Below are 13,855 nucleotides of genomic sequence, written 5' to 3'. Positions count from 1 at the left end.
GTCTTCCAACACACACACACACACACACACACACACACACACACACAGTCCCTCCAACACACACACACAGTCCCTCTCCAACACACAGTCCCCTCCAACACACACACACACAGTCCTCCAACACACACACACACACAGTCCTCCAACACACACACACACACACACACACACACACACACACACACACAGTCCTCCAACACACACACACACACACACACACACAGTCCTCCAACACACACACACAGTCAGTCAGTCAGTCACACACACACACAGTCCTCCAGAGCCCTCCAACATGCACAGTCAGCCAGGTCCCACACACACACCCTCCACTGCCCCAGTGTAGGAGCACAGTGTTGAGTGGTTTATTGGCTGACCATACAGTAATAGTCAAGATAATATGTGAAGTAACTTAACTGATGAGGCTGAAGTAACATGCTGGGTGTTAAATGTTGCTCAAGGTTCTGTCACTTCTCCATTGGCCTTCAAGTACACCAGCTGTCACCTGCAACATGCTTAAAGTTGTAATTTACGTAGAATGAAAATTAAACTTGCAACTTCCATCTACTACGTGTACTCACTGTCCCCAACTGCTTACATAAACCATTACCTCCACACTAAAACTATAGCATTTTTAGATCTCATGTTGTTTTCCCGACCTCCGTAAAGTGTCATTAATGCAAGAACGAATGTAAGTGTCGCCAAGACCAACACATGTGGTAACTCCAACGAGAACCAGGCCAATAAGGTAAGAAATAAGGGATTCCAACATATGGTGAGAGTCAGTTAGATTAGGTCCGGTTTATGTTTTTATAGGGTTTTTTTTTTTTTGCATTTTGCATTCGCCGAGCCAATATTTTTTTCGGAAAACACCTCACCAAAACAATCTATAAAAAACGACCAATTTCCGACGGAAATGGAGGTCATAACCGATCTAAACACAAATGCGCTAATATTATTTTGTTTTACTTTCTAATTGTTGTGTACCTTTTTTCACCAGGAGACAACCAAGGAACCTCCAGGTTACGTTACGTTACGTTGTTAGGTTAGTTATGGTGCTTTTTGGTTGTTGACCAATGGGTTTTTCCGATTGTAAAATCCATGGTTGTCCACTTTTAAAAAATTACCAGGAACCTTAATGTTACGGGATTTAATATATACTGTATTCTGAAACGTCTCGCCCTCTAGCCTAGCCTAGCCCCGCCCCGCCCCCTGCCTCACCTCACGTTGCCCGGCTCCCTACCTCGCCTCGCCCGGCTCCCTACCTCGCCTCGCCCCGCCCCTTCCCTCGCCTCGCCTCGCCCGGCTCCCTACCTCGCCTCGCCCGGCTCCCTACCTCGCCTAGCCCGGCTCCCTACCTCGCCTCGCCCGGCTCCCTACCTCACCTCACCTTGCCCGGGTCCCTACCTCGCCTCGCACCGCCAGGCTCGCCCCATCCCTCGCCTCGCCCCATCCCTCGCCTCGCCCGGCTCCCTCCCTTTGCCTCGCCTCGCCTTACCCAGACCGGCTGGCTCCCTCCTCCCTCCTCCCTTCCTTCCTTCCTTCCTCCTTCCTTCCTTCCTTCCTTCCTACCTCCCTCCCCCTCCACTCCCTACCTCACCTCACCAGCCCTGGCTCCCTACCTCACCTCACCTGCCCCGCCAGGCCCCCTCCCTCCCTCACCTCACCACGCCCCGGCTCCCCTACCTGCCTCACCCCTGCCCGGCTCCCCTCCTCCCTCCCTCTCTCCCTCCCTCCCCTGACTCCCTACCTCACCTCACCTTGCCTGGCTCCCTACCTCACCTCGCCTCGCCAGGCCTCTGCCCTGCCCTGCCAGGCTCCCTCCTCCCTCCCTCGCTCCTCCTGAATCTCGGCCCGGCTCCCTACCTGCCTCACCCCCGCCCGGCTCCTCCCTCACTCCCCACCTTGCCCGGCTCCCCTACCACACCTCGCCTCGCTGCCTCCCCTGCTCCTCGGCCCCGCCAGGCTCCCTCCCTCCCCTGCCTCACCTCCCTGCCCGGCTCCCCACCTCGCTCACCCCGCCTGGCCCCCTACATCGCCTCCTCCCTCACCCCTGCCTGGCCCCCGCCTCACCCCGGCCTGGCTCCCCACCTCTGCCTCACCCGCCTGGCTCCCCACCTCGGCCCCCACCCCGCCCGGCTCCCTCCCTCACCTCACCTTGCCTGGCTCCCTCACCACACCTCGCCTCGCCAAGCTCCCTGCCTGCCCCCGCCAGGCTCCTCCCTCCCCTCCCTGCCTTCACCCTGCCCAGCCCCACCCTGCCTCACCCTGCCTGGCTCCCTACATCGCCTCACCCTGCCTGGCTCCCTCCCCGCCTCACCCCCTGCCCGAAGCCCCCACTCCGCCTCACCCCCGCCTGGCTCCCTTACATCGCCTCACCCTGCCCGATCTCCCCTACATCGCTCCTCACCCCTGCCCGGCTCCTTACCCTGCCTCACCCCGCCCGGCCTCCCTCATCGCCTCACACCCCGCCCGGCTCCTCCTCAAGTTCCCACCTCCCGCCCGGCTCTCTACCTGCCTCACCCCTGCCCGGCCTCCCCCTCACCCCTGCCCGGCCCTCCCTGCCCACCCTGCCCGGCTCCCACTCCTCGCTCCCACCCCTGCCCTGGCTCCCCTACATCGCCCCGCCAGGCCCTCCCTCCCTCGCTCTGCCTCACCCCGCCCGGGCTCCCCACCGCCTCACCCCTGCCCGGCCTCCCTCCCCTGCCTTGCCCCTGCCCGGCCCCTTACATCGCCCTCACCCCGCCAGGCCCCTCCCTCCCTCGCCTCACACCCCGCCTGGCCCCACCTCGCCTCACCCTGCTGCCCGGCCCCTACCTGCTCCTCCTCACCCCGCCTGGCTCCCCACTCCGCCCACCCTGCCCGGCTCCCCTCCCTGCCTCACCCCTGCCTGGCTCCCCTACTGCCTCACCCCTGCCCGGCTCCCCACCACCTCGCCCCGCCAAGCTTCCTGGCTCCTGCCTCCCTGCCAGGCTCCCTCCCTCCCTCGTTTGCCTCACCCCGCCCTGCCCCTACCTCGGCCTCCCCCACCCTGCCCGGCTCCCCTTACATCGCCTCACCCCTGCCCGGCCCTCCCCTGCCTCCCACCCCCGCCTGGCTCCCCACCCGCTCACACCCCCGCCCGGCTCCTCCCTCGCCTCACCCCGCCCGGCTAGAACCCTTAATAAATTGTTTCAACTCCCAGAAATCGTAGCTAAAGAGAAAGCAAAGAACTAGCCAGTAAAAATACATCTTAATTCCGCCAAAAATACTTCTATTTGTGTTAAATCTAGTGAATGCGGCGCAGTTGTCAATGGTGAATACAGTGGTGGTGATGAACTGCGCAGTTGTTGAGTTATGACCACCCGGCTCCCCCATAAGTGTGTTGGGCTTCGAAGCAAGAAATAAAAAATAAATAAAACAGTAATCTAACCCAATCTGGTCATTGTACTCACTTACTGGTTAATTATTACCTAAATACTGATGAACGGTTTACGCTCGTTACTCACTACCGGCTCATAGTTTAGGCTCGTTTGTCATGACTCATTTGCGGTATATTTGCCTAAAACATTAAGAAATTACTGGTTAGACGTTAGAGAGCCACTTAATATAATACTAAACCATATTAATGTATTTGTTTAAGCTGCACAGTAGGTACCATGGGCCTTAGAGCCCAGTGAAACTTGGGGATACGACCCTATGAGGCAAGTGAACTGTATCAACCGGCCGGCAAGTTTTTACTTAAATCAGCATTTATTACGCCATAATTAAGTATATTAAACACTACCCAAAAGAATAACCATTTCTCTTGGCCATTTTGACTGTAGGCAGTCGGGCAAAAAATTTACACGTATATAAAGGAGACTAGAGGAGCGGCGCTTACCTGCCTGTGATGGGATGATCAGTGGGGGCAGGGGAGGTAAGCGCAGCACGAACAACAGGCTCAGACGCGGGCCTGCACTGCCTCCTGCAGTGGATCTGGAAGTGCCTCAGGGGAGGAAGCTCGTGCCCAGTCCTCCATTAAAGAGCAGGCAAGGGAGGCGGGGTCAGGGTGGGGAGGAGGCCTCCGTCGAGTACCCCGTATAGCATGTTTTATTTATTGATTTTATTTTATTTATTTGTTTTCGTCTTCGTTAAAATCTTCTACAAAGTAATTTAAATCTCGCATAGTAACGGTAATATATGAGTGATAAGATAATTATTGAATTGTTGTTTAAGTACCGTAAAGAGTCGTTCCAGTGCTTGTTTGATAGTTTTGTTTTACGGGGATTAGCTCACCCGGGCACAGGTCGCTGACCCACATCGGGGCCTGGGGGGCGAAAATGTAATAATAATAATAATAATAATAATGATAATAGTAATAATAATAATAATAATCAATCATCATCATCATCATCATCATCATCATCATAAATAAAATTTATGATAAAACGAAATAAAAAATAAAATAATAATGATAATATTAACTGTAATAATAATAATAATAATAATAATAAGATAAATTAGAATATAATTGATATACGTCATTATTCTAACATCAACAACGATTTATACGATAGAGAATTAAAAATAAATAAATGTCGGCGATATGGCAACATGTGTGGGCCAGCTGACAGCCACAACATGACTCGCTGGTCGTGTCCAGTACATGGTCAAGGTGGACGTGTGCATTATTCCTTCATTTTTGACAATTGCCTTAAAAACTTGATACTCTTTCGGTGTTATATACTGATATAAGTGGAAGTGTTCGGTGTTGTGGAGTGCTGGAGGGCCCGTAACGTGAAGTGTTGTGTTAATATATGGGAAATATTGGTTAAAAGGTGAAGTGACCTGACGTGACTCAATGAGATTAGAGGATATTTGTCACTGATGCCAAGTGAAGTGTTATGGGCCCATAACTTGATTGGATTAATGGAAATAAATAGTGTTAACGGAGGTAGTGAACCTAATTGAAGGTTAAAGAAAAATTCACGCGTGGAATCCCTTTTTCTAGTGAACATTAAAAGTACGACGAGGTACCGTAGTGAATTTTCCAAGTGTCCTTTTTGAAGTGAAGTCAATTAAAACATGTGGGAACTACAAGAGTATTCACCACAGTTAACTACACCAGGACTTGATTCACCCTCCGCCAGGAATTTAAATTAAGGTATGATTAAAACTTTGGTTTAGTTAGTGTTATGCCATGTATTACAATTGGCACACAGAGCTATTAAAATTGTTATGGGTTAATACGTCTGACTCGCCGCTACCCCTAGCAACAACATCAAATACAATATCTTATCAGTACACTTTACATTCAGAAACATTAAGAAAATCTAACATTAAACCTTACCAACAACTCGAGAACGTATACCAACACACACAGTAGGTTTAGGTCTGGTTTTGTTGGGGTTTTTACTCATGTGTATAACGAAAAACCGTCCCTGCCTATTAGGTTTATGGACATGAAGGTTATGAATGGCCTAAGTAAAACATATTACATTCCTTGCAAGGAACTTTATAAATGCAACTAGAATTAAACAACACAAATACAACTAGCCATTCGTACCAGAAGGTTTGTGGAAAGAAAGTGTTATGAGAATTTGTTGTACTGTACATCTTAGATGTATTTTGTTAAATACATGAAGGTAATGTTTTCTCTTTTTGATGAATAAATTATTCTCAAGAATACCTAATTCAAAATAATAATATAATGTCCTGAATGGTATTTTTGAATTTGGCTTTTACAAGGAATTAGAAAAAGAGCACTGAACTGTAAAGAGGAGTAGCATTAAGAGCCACAGTCCTCCTCTAGCCAATTTACTGGTACTGTATATGCAATGAATAGATTATAATATGATCAATATGCAAGAGTTTCAGACTAGTCCTTGGGTAGTACTTATTACTGAGTTAATGAAAAATACTTGAAAGTCATTCATTTGCCTCACTGTGCAAAAGAGTGTGTATGGTAATAATTAATGTCCCCAATTGGGCTAATAATACATTTTTGTAAATTTGGGCTCCTCATTGGTGCCTTCCTTATATTGTCATGTTTCACCATAGATGGTCAATATGATTTGGTTATTTGTCCTTGATGTTATCATTAAATGCTTACATTTGTTTGAGGAAAGGTTTGTGCTTTGTTTACAGCATTATGCATCATCACTGTTCCTCAAGTTCTAGGTATATGTGTGGATACCATCTAAAATATGCATTAATATACATTACGTATAAAATAACTTTGTTAAGTACTGTATCGTAAAACCTCTGCTAGCCTGAGGAATACGTGTACACAAGTTTGTGGTCACTGTTTTACCAGACGGGATAAGAAAAAATAAAGGAAATTTAAAGAAACTTGTGAATTATGTTTTGATTTTCACTGGGCTGGGCAGGAAGCCATCACCCATTACAGGTGTCGTCCAATGCTTAGTACAGTATCTTTATTAAATACAGTAGAAAAACAATTAATTGTTTCCCATTATTTGCAGCCATCTATCATCTTGTGGTCTGTAGTGCATCAAATTATTCCAACTGGCTCAGCTGCATTCAAGCTGACAGGACTAGTAGGAATATTTTCGCCCAATTTTCTTTGAAAAAAAAAAGTCCAGAAAAAGGAATACTGTACAGCATTTAGTTTTCTAGTTATCCAGCTAGCAAAGATTTTACTTGGAGACAAAGTTGTTTATATTAACCTGTATCAGAACAGTCCTTAAATTAGTTACTTTAAACATAAGTTGAACTTGATCCTTATTGATGTGAAAGCACATTGCAGTACACAGTATGAGTTTAATAAATGGTGCCTAAACAACAAAGGTGAGAGTTTAGCTCTTCAATCTTCTACGTAAATGACAAAATATACAGCACAGTACAGTACCTGTACTAAATTAAAGTACTCTACTGTGTGCCTGTCCAGGATAAAAGTCTGTATAAGTGAAGATGTTAAGAACTGAGGATCAGTCTTATGGTTATTGTCTCATAAATATAAAATTACTGATAAATTTAGTGAATATTAATTTTCGATCGTTTAATATGATGTGGCTGGAAATGTGTAAATACTCTCTTCATTCGTTATTACCCACAGCATTCACTCCTATAAGAGATGTGTTCTTCCAAAGTTGGGTGTATCTTATCGCTTCATACAATCTAACAAAACGTCCCTCCTGAAATATAACTATGCTGTACTGTGCTTCATATTTACATGCACACACTTGCTTTCAGGATGTCCATTTCCCCCACTTTTATTTCAGCCCTCGCCTTATCCTTCCATCTGGGATATCCCCTCTCCCTACTTCTGTACTATGCTTCTACTCATCACTGGAACAGACCCTCTTCCTTATTTATGTTTTTCCTGTTCCTACTATCATGAACATTGTTCTCACACATGCTCTTCATTCTCGTCTATACAGTAATGTTGATTCAATAATTATCGTTGTACATCTCAATTATTGCCATTTTTATATGGAACTCTGCATACATTTAAATATTCCCACAATGTTCCTCAAAATGCTCAGACCAAATATAACTTTCTCAAAATAAGTACAGTAAAGTATCACAATAGATCAACATTAATGTAAAAGGATATCCATGAAATAGAAACATATTTTTTTATTCTATCTTAATGCAAACACATTCTATTATACATTAATGTACAGATTAAATAAATTATAAACTTTTGTTATTTTTGTTTTAGGTGCGTGAGGCCAAGAGTGCCAAGCCTCGTACCTAGTGAAGCAAACATGGCGGACTTGGAGTGTAAAGAACCATTTGACAGTCCAGGAAACAACTGGCTGAGCCCTTGGTAACACATTTAATAACAATATTATATCAGATATATAATAATTATAATGCCAAGTGCTTATTATATATAATATTGTGGCGAGATAAAACGAATTTAATGGTTAATTTAGTAGATTATGTTGGGTCGTCGTCAACACAGGTGTGGGGTCATCAAGCACAGGTAGTGGAGTCGTCAAGCACAGGTGGACATACTGTATCGTGTTATTTATTATCCTCTATAACAAAAGTCATGATAACTAACCATATTTCTGTTGTTTATTACACAAGAAAAAGATTCCTAGGTGAATTTTTACTTTCTGACAAAAGGAAGGTTAATCCATTGACTGTCCGCAGGCCATGTTTACCTGAGGTTATACTCCTCACTAAGCCCGTGTTTTCTCTTCATTTCCCTATAAGTTAGGTTAAGTTTGGTGGGTTGGCTTTTTTGGTATAAGAATAAGTTTTCTTTCGTGTGTACTTTTGGTGTTTGACTCAAATCTGACCTTCATTTTTGTGCATATATAAACTACTAATAATAATATACACAGGTACTGCAGCTGATTGTTAGCACCAAGGTGCACACTACTCTTGTTAGGTAAATGAGATCCTTCCCAGGGATTCATACCTGGACTATTTCTGTGTCCAGTATCATTAGGTAGCGACCGTGAGCTATATGTAAAGCGGCAATAAATTGACCAACCGGCAATAGTTGTGCATCTACATGACTAGACCTGCATTCACTGAATCGGCTATGAGCCGATCATTGGTAACAGTGAAAGCTTGCACAGAGGCTTCAGTTGCATGCATGTTAGTTGATTACTTTTTTTTACTGCTGTTTAAGACGTTCATTCGTTTCCCTAGTTTAGCTACATCTTCTGCAGTTGCCGTACCAAATAGGGTGTTACTTAATAACTCGACAAAATTAAATAGACCACGGTTTTTATGAGAATGAACATTGTTCCTGACGTCTTCAGGAGTCGTGGGCAGCTTTCCCTCCAAGTGCATACACATTTGAGTAGACGCTTCATATAGGCGTTATGAAGTGAGATGGTAGACTGTTGTTTGAGATCTTGTGTACTTATAGCTGTTTCAATGTGGACAGCTATTGACCTCAGGCATATATCACTAAACTTTGGTGCTGGTACTTGACAGTTACGACATCTTCCACTATAAGTACTTTGCTCAGTGGGGCAACTAAAGCTTTGGATTTGATGATGTTTGCTGGGGATGCAGCTGTTGCCACAGCGTTCCATGCCAACAGGAGTAGCGATATCCAAGCCATGCCTGAAAGGGGTGAGGATAATTAATGTTTTTTGTTTGCTGATCACAGTTTTTGATGATATTTATTGTCTATTGTTGTGATGTATTGTTTATTGTTGTGTTGAGCAACTGTCGTAGTAGAAGTAGGCTGTAATTAACGGACATTAGGGGTCCCTACTAAGTGTCTGCTAACTTTTATCATTCTATCTACATGAACTATGTCAGTGACATTTGTCGTTGGGTCAACTACATGAAATTTGTTTCCATGTTCTTTTCCTTTAATCAGGTAGGGACCTGTGAATTTAGGCAAAAGTTTTGATGTACGTTCCGGTGCTTTTGTCGTTACTGCGTCTCCTATTTTTGGAGTTACAGGCTTGGGTTTTTATGTTGCTTGCAGATCATTTCAGCACGTGAGGCTGTTAAATGCTTTTGTACTTTTTCATGAATGCTGTGAAAACATTGATTTGCTTCTTGGCATGGTCATCCATGTTGCATACAGGTTGTGGGGTTCCTGCTAGTTGATCATAGAGCAAGCATCTTTTGGCACCATAAATTATGTAGTATGGCTATTTTCCTGAAAAGCTATTGATAGATCCATTGATGGATTCTGCTACTTGTGGAAGCCAGTCCTTCCAGGAACTGTGCATCGGATTCACCACGTGTCGAAGAATCTAAAGAATTTTACAATTTGTACGCTTGACGAACCCATTTGAGGATGGATGCAGATTTTGCAAAAAGGTGCCTTTTTGGGTTTGGTTCCTGTGGTAGGGTTGTCCCTTAGAACTGGTTATGGGCGCTAATAGCAGAGCCCTAGGAGTACAATATTTTATGGCATATAAGACACACTATTTTGTCTGAAAGGGGGCTAAAAAATCAGCCTGCGTCCTATTTGTGAAGTTGTCTCCCGTAAGCTAATGAATTCCCCCAGTTGCTGTCTCCAGAAGGCTAAATTCTACCTAACCTAACTCCACAATTAAAAATGGTTTTGCTTACTTTACACATTATTTTTAATTAATTAAAAGATAATTACGTATCGTAAAAATAAAAGCCGGATTTATAATTACTGTACTGATGATAACCCGAGATAATTAACGTCTGTATGCCCAACTCTTGAGAGGCAGCTAAGCAGTAACCATTTATGAACAAGCATTACTATCTATTAATGCCATACCTGCCACATTTATTTTAAAATCTACAAAGACCTGATACAAATGAAAATTTACAGATAACTCTCTTTTCACCATTACATCTGTTAACATTGGTGGCGGCATTGTAGGCAACAGGCTAGTGGGCCAAGCTGTTGTTTTTCAACTGGTATTTTCAGGTAGATATAGTATACGCAGCTTTTTTCATTTGCATTTACCGATATACATGCACACACCATCCTACATACATACAGTGAAAAAAAATAAAAGAAATAATTGTTTTAAGGACAAACACATAAAAGGAATATACTGTACACGAGTTAGCTGGCTCAGTGGGGGAGCTGGAGGATGGCTGGTGGTGGTGTGTTGGTAGGGAACCGACCATAGCAACTATGGTAAACAGGGAGTACAGTATGTTGACTGTGTTAAGCTGCCATAAAGCTTTTATTTACTGGTTTGGCAATAGAGTATTTTTGCTGTATCTTTATTGGTATTATTTTTATATATTCCTCACATTTACTGGTACTGTGGATACATTAGTTTTTTCTTAAATACTCCCTGGTAAAATGGGGGGGGGGGTGCGTCTTACACGGCCGTATGCTTCCACCGCATCATAAATTTCCTCCACGTAATCTATGAGCCTAGTCCCTGGTTTGTGTTCCTTTTTCTGGCTGCCTTGCTTGTAGGTACTTGTAGCTTAATGGGTTTATTTAACTCAAGGTGGATAAGTCAGGTTAACGATAAGAGAGTCGCTATGACTAGGTCGATAATGAGGCTAACAATTGGTGGTGTGGGGCCTTCTTGTCCTGGGTTATCTTCCTGAGTCAATCGGGATTTGTCTTACTTTTAAGATATTGGCCTTGGGGCTTCTGGGCGCCTTAGTGGGCTATTTATTAAATATTATAAGCGTAAACTATAGATTGTGTAGGTTGGGTGGTGTTCATGGCATCTATTTGGTTTATATCTGTACCAGGTTGAGTTGAGCCATACTGCACTTAGGTTATAAAGCACCGGCGTCAGGGACTACTGCAGGGGTGGGCAATTATTTTTGATGGAGGGCCACTTCATGAATGGTGGCCCACTTCGCGGGCCACACACTTAATGTAGATACAAATGTATTATATTAACACAAAGTAAAACCTTGTATTTGTAAATACAGGAAATAAGATAAGATAAAAAGTACATAGTGAAAATGTGGGTAAATAAACACATATCTGAGCTAATATAATTTATTATGATATGTACTAATATTAATACTACTATTAATACTAATATAGTTAAAATGCAATGCAATTAGCACTAATTGCTTCAACATTATTAGGACAGAATCGATTTTGATGGCTGAAATTCCACTTCTGTCCAGATGTTCTCATCTCTTCCTTCCTTAGGGTACTGGAGGTAGGGTGGTGTCAGTCAGCAGCACAAAGGAGAATGCGATTAGTGTTGCTGCTGCGCTGGACGTCTGAGTCAGGTCACGATGGTGAGGTGTGGGTGCAACAGTTCCTCTGGAGAAGAAAGACACGTTGAGAATTCCCATGAGGTCAAAGATGGGTTCTCAGGTAAAAGGTTTAGTCTCCCTTGACCTAATAGTTATAATTAATGGATTCCCATACCACACCTGTACCTAATGCAGGTGTTCTCACTATCAAGTTAACAGTGACGAGCCAGTATTGCTGCTATGTCCACCCAACTTCCAAAATTGTCCTTTCTGTAATTAATAAAAAAAAAAAAATCTGATTGCCAAGTGCAATGGCGGGCCGCAGAAAAAATTTGGCGGGCCAAATGTGACCCGCGGGCCGTGCTTTGCCCACCCCTGGACTACTGTATGGTCGAGGTTTGTATTGTAGCATTATAAATAAGTATTTGCAGCTCTCTCAGAACAATAGGGTAAGGATATATTAGAAGGTTTTTATTCTGAGTCATTGTTGTGTTTTTTATCAGAATTTAAGTTTAGAATTTTGCTTTGAAGCAACAAGGGCAGCAAGTTTGTCTGTGAGTGGGCCAGTATATTTGGTCTAGTTCATAATCTTTCAACGGGCTCTTCGACAGCAGTAGGTTATTGAACGCCTATACAATTTAGGTCTAATTTTTTGTAAGGTTTGTAAATTTTTAGTTTGTACTTGTATCACAAGTTTTTCTTTTTTGGTATCGTTATATTGTCCAATACCTGGCAAACTACCGTGCCCTTCAAACTACCATTGGGGTAGTAAACCACATCAATATTGGTAGATCTAACGGCTCACCCGACAGTCTTACCAATCTGTCCAGACAGAGCACATGTCTGTTTCGTGCACTGTACTGATACTACTAATGGTAGTTTGGGTGGCGCTGTAGTTTGCCAGGTGTTGGACAATACAAATAATGGTAACAGCACATACGTATATACTTGTCTATAATTCTACCTCGTTTATAGGTCGACTCTGATTTTTTGACCAAGAAATCATTAATTTATGATATGCCACATTTATAGGTCGACCCAAGTTTTTGAGGGTAATGGAACAGCAAAACCTTCACTATAAACACTACGTTCTATAAACTGAGGGTCGCCGTGCCTGCAACACCGAGCGCCGAAGACAAATTGTTTACCATTATTACGACACTTTACACTGAAACGCGGGTAGTTTCAGCAAAAATATTGTATATTTCCATTCAAGTATTCAAGTCAATTAGGAGGGAATATTATTGTAATACAACAGTTTTTTTTAACTGAAAATCATTCGAAAAGCAATTATGGTAACATCTTTTTAACAACGAAAGAAAGCGGAAGTCGATTGTTTTCTTCGTGATTTTATCCCACTTTCCACTGTAATACGTACGTCATTTCAGCAAAAATATTACATTTCCATGAATGCATTATATCAAGCACAGTATGAATAGAATATCAATGTAATATAACAGTATTTTAACCAAAAACTATTAAAAAACGAGTAACATCTCTTGACCATCGGAAGGTTAGGTAAAGTCTTTTGTTTTCGTCATGTATTTTATCCTATTTTACATTAAAATACATCACGTTTCAGCAAAACTACTATTTATTTCCGAGAATATATTCATTCAGACACAGTTAAGGTAAAATATACGTGTGATGTAACAGTTTTTAACTGAAAACGATTAAAAAAAACACGTGTAACGTCTAGCTGATACTCAACAGCTGGTCGTGCATACAATATGAGGTTGAGGTGGATTAACGGGTATTATATTAAGTTGAAATATCAAAAAGGTCTTTATTACCGGTATTTTTTGTAGATCAATGAGTACATACTGTGATACCGTATATGATATGATAAGTTAGCCTGTGCTAAGAACTTCAACATAGACTACTGAAAGCACGCTGTAAGGTAATTTAGTCTATTGTAAGTTGGTGAGCTTCATCTGCTGAAGGAACTGCACAACTTTTCATTACTAATTGGTACATATTTTATGTTTTCATTGTTTACTGGCAGTAAATGGTATATATTTTTCATGTCTGAAGCTAAAAGTTGCTCCTCGCCCTTTCCATCATGCACGGATTCAACCTAACAAAACTATTACCCATGTAGAGGTCGACCCTCAATTTTTTGCCTAAAAATTTGGTTTTAAAAACTCAAACTAAACGCGAGTATATGCGGTACATAAAATATACATACAGTACATGGACCTACATAACTGATACAAAGGCTTTATACACCTAGCTAACTGAACACACTCAATTAACCTTATTACTGTACTAACTTATATAA

At 42.9% G+C, this 13,855-nt stretch overlaps 2 long non-coding RNA genes across 2 annotated transcripts; one reads left to right on the top strand and one right to left on the bottom strand.

Moving 5' to 3' along the window:
- The first annotated feature begins 4,785 nt into the window (after positions 1-4,785).
- On the top strand, positions 4,786-11,891 carry LOC121870180. Its single transcript, XR_006089668.1, has 3 exons — positions 4,786-5,122; positions 7,646-7,753; positions 11,525-11,891. It is a non-coding gene; the product is annotated as an uncharacterized LOC121870180 (long non-coding RNA).
- Positions 7,546-10,408, bottom strand: LOC121870181. Its single transcript, XR_006089669.1, has 2 exons — positions 9,985-10,408; positions 7,546-9,952 (listed from the first exon to the last, which is right to left on the bottom strand). It is a non-coding gene; the product is annotated as an uncharacterized LOC121870181 (long non-coding RNA).
- Positions 11,892-13,855: the final 1,964 nt, after the last annotated feature.

This window comes from Homarus americanus, unplaced genomic scaffold (assembly GCF_018991925.1).
Source record: "Homarus americanus isolate GMGI-L3 unplaced genomic scaffold, GMGI_Hamer_2.0 scaffold55865, whole genome shotgun sequence".
NCBI classification, from domain to species: Eukaryota; Metazoa; Arthropoda; class Malacostraca; order Decapoda; family Nephropidae; genus Homarus; species Homarus americanus.
This window is presented reverse-complemented; position numbering and strand designations above follow the sequence as displayed.